Source organism: Carex rostrata, chromosome 23 (assembly GCF_964058835.1).
Source record: "Carex rostrata chromosome 23, lpCarRost1.2, whole genome shotgun sequence".
Taxonomy (NCBI): domain Eukaryota; kingdom Viridiplantae; phylum Streptophyta; class Magnoliopsida; order Poales; family Cyperaceae; genus Carex; species Carex rostrata.
The window spans coordinates 7,295,140-7,299,097 of NC_135940.1; positions in this window are offsets into that span (position 1 = coordinate 7,295,140).

Below are 3,958 nucleotides of genomic sequence, written 5' to 3' on the forward strand. Positions count from 1 at the left end.
TTTTCACCCGTGGCTATGTTTAAGTCAATTCGGATACTCCTAGCAATTGCCGCATTTCATGAAGATGAAATATGACAAATGGATGTCAAAACCACCTTCTTAAATGGAAATTTAAGAAGAGGATATGTACATGACACAACCTACGGGTTTTGAAGATCCAGAGAATGCTGGGAAGGTATGCAAGCTTCTTGAATCCATTTATGGATTGAAGCATGCATCACGGAGTTGGAATCTTCGATTTGGCGAAGAAGTCAAAAGCTTGACTTCGTCAGATGCGAAAGAGAATCTTATGTGTACAGAAAAACTAGTGGGAGTGTCATCGTCTTTCTTAATCTTATATGTAGATAACATACTCTTAATGAGAAATGATATTCCTCTTTTGCAACAAGCCAAGTCTTCATTGAAGAAAGTCTTTTCAATGAAGGACTTGGGCGAGGATGTCTATATACTAGGCATAAAGATCTACCGAGGTAGATCAAAGAGACTTATAGGATTAAGTCAAAGCACATACATTGACAAAGTGCTGAATCGGTTCAGCATGCAGGATTCTAAGAGAGGATTCCTGCCAATGAATCATGGTACACAGCTTAGCAAGACTCAGTGTCTTTCGACAACTGATGAGCAAAGCACTATGAGTAGAGTACCATACGCTTCGGCTATTGGCTCTATCATAAACACCATGTTGTGCACTCGCCCTGATGTCTCGTACGCTTTGAGTGTGACGAGTAGATATCAGGCTGATCCAGGCATAAAGCACTGGAATGCTGCAAAGAATATCCTTAAGTTCTTGAGGAGAACTAAGGATATGTTTCTCGTCTACAACGTTATCACCTAATACGAGAGATCGTAAACATCATAAGATGTTTATAATTAATTATAAAAGATATAATTAATATAAAGGTGATGTAAAGGTTTGCAAAAATTGACACAATCAGCAACACAGCTGATCCACTCACAAAATCTCTTCCTCAAGCCAAGCACGAGATGCTTAATGCTTCTATGAGTCTGGAACACATAGAAGATTGGTTGTGTGATTTTCTCAGGATCTGCGAGATCTTAGAGAATATCGAGTTTTGTATATAAGTAGGGCCTATGATGATTGACTCCTAGCTTAAGTGGGAGATTGTTAGTGTAATAATCTAGAAGTCAATAATACGATAATTTATCATAAAGCTTTGTTCATGAATTGGATGATTAATATCATTTTGTTGCCTTGAGTATTATTGCATTTATGGATCATTTCGAGTTCATGACTGAAATTGTGAAACTCCATAATATAGATGATATATACTCTTAAAAGGTCACTGACCAAGGTAATTAGCAGGAACACTAATTACCGCTGTAAGGTTAGTATGTGGATTAAATGATGGTCAAGTTTTACAGACCATAGACAAGGAGTTGTCATTTTAATCACATAGATATATGTTCCAGGAACATGATATCTGACAGACCCCGAATGAAACATTATACGGAATTGTGTTCGTGTCATTAATGCTTTCATTCAGTGTTAAGTTATAAAGTATGAGGTATTCATCTTTCCTACTAAGAAATGTATATGTGTGATTGTTATCAAACGCTGTCGGTAAAATGCAGTTATAACGGTAGCTCTTCGGTATACATGGCTTAGCTGAGGTAGTGATGGTTTACCAAAAGTACTATTGTCCCTCGTATCTCTATACGAGCTATAGCATCACTGGGCCCCTTGATAGAGTAAGATTATCAGCGCGCGGTATGATTACAAGAGTAATCATATTTGATAATCTGCTCAAGATCAAGAAAAGATTAAGTTTACAAGGATGACACACACCTACCTTGAAACTAATCTGATAGCTATGTGACAAAAGAACTGACACAAGTAAATTGTTTACTGGATCGTGATATTGTACTGTACAGCATCATCTGTGTAATTGGATGGTCATGATGTGTTGCCAGATGCCGCTCATGATTATAGAAGTTAAAACAGTTTTAACTCTATTTACCAACATAACACAGATCCTATTGGGTCACACCATATAGGAGTTAATCGGAGAATCTTATTGTGATTGATTATAAATTGGTTATGATCAATAGTAAGATGGTTATAATTAATTATACGTGTTATAATTAAATTATAAATGTTATGTAAAAATAACAAGCAAAAACATTGGTTAATTTATAAACGTGTGTGACACGTTGTATAAAAGTTAACCGGTTAATTTATAAATGTGCAGGACACGTTGTATAAATTACCGAAACAACAACCGCAAGAAAAATATATATAATTATTTAGAATAATTATACGAATATTATTTGTATTCGGGCCGAGGGCATTCGGGTCTTTTCAGGTTCGTCTTATCCGCATGACATGTCATCGATCCTATCCAGATGACACGTCATCGATACCGAAACAAACAACCGCAGAAAAATATATATAATTGTTCAGAATAATTATACAAACATTATTTGTGTTCGGGCCGAGGGCATTCGGGTCTTTTCAGATTCGTGCTTATCCGCATGACGTGTCATCGATCCTATCCAGATGACACGTCATCGATCTTATCCACATGTCATCATCCTTATCCATTCGATGGCATATCTTGTAAATAGGCCGAACTTGGAGGGCATTTTGGTCATTTGGCAACCGACCCTAAACCCTATAAATAGGGGTGGAGGGGTAGAGAGAAAAATCACTAATTCACTTGTATCGTTTCGTGCAGAATCCAATCGGTATTTTCTCTCTTTCTCGGTTTCTCTCCCAAATAGTGTTTCGGTTGAGAAAAGAAAGTTATACGTAGTTGACGTATAATCTTGCAGGTTGTTGTGGAGAATATTTACGGGATCGATGAATAGTGTTTTACCGAATTTCGCGGTATGTCAGTTTTGCTCATTTGATGAAACTGAGTAACCGAAAATTCGTGTTTACGGGTTTTCGTCTTTTTCCCCATGAATAGTGTTTTTGCATAATTCCGCGGTTTATAGTATTTCTGGCAAAAGAAATAAACCGCTCTCTGGTTAGTCCTGGTGGATAACCGATAGAGGTATCACACGTGTGATACTCCGAGTCGATTCCTTCCCTGGTGAGGCTCTACTCGCTCGGTCTGCATTCCAACTGTGATTTGGAAACAAGGTATAAATATGTTATATTAATCTATTTAATTGGTAAGTAGATTAAAGTTTTAGAAATCAATCATGGAGTAGATCTGTAAAATGATTAAATTGGGTTTTGATGCCAAAGGAATACTGAAGGTGGACCGCCTTGGAAAGTTTCCTGACATACCCCGTTTAATCCTGAGCTTAAGTTGGCTGTAGAAATTTTTGTTCTACGGTCATTCCGCACCTTAAGCCTAAACGGGTTTTGGTTACAGCACCGCCGAAACCCCAACATAACCCTCCTCTATCAAATATCATACAACAATTCAATATCAACATATAATATGATATCAAAAAACATAAATAAAAAGTGTTATCGTGTGTATGTATAGGATATATACACACACACACACATATTATAAGAAAAATATATATTCACACACACGTTCCAATTTATATTCTTCTTTGTTTCCAATTTAGAACACACACACACACATTGATATATTATATATCGGAAATATATTATAAATTGCCCACACCAATATGTATAGAAACAAAGAAAGAGAAATAAGGAAATAAAAAAAAAATTTCATTGTGATCCGTATAGAAACGAAGAAGTAAGGAAACAATAAATAAGAAAATGGAAGGTGGTGTCTTCTCAATTGAAGAGGAGAAATATGGAAACAAAAAAAATAAGGAAACGGATAAATATATCGTTAAATTTCAGAATTTATTCAATTTTAATTGTAACGTATCGTGTGACAGCATATGTGATGGGTATGTTTTTAACTAAATTTAGACTTATATACATAAAACAGATGCATTTAATCAAAAGAAGACAAAATATGTAATTGGAGAGCTGAGATCAAATCCGATGTTTCATCTCTCA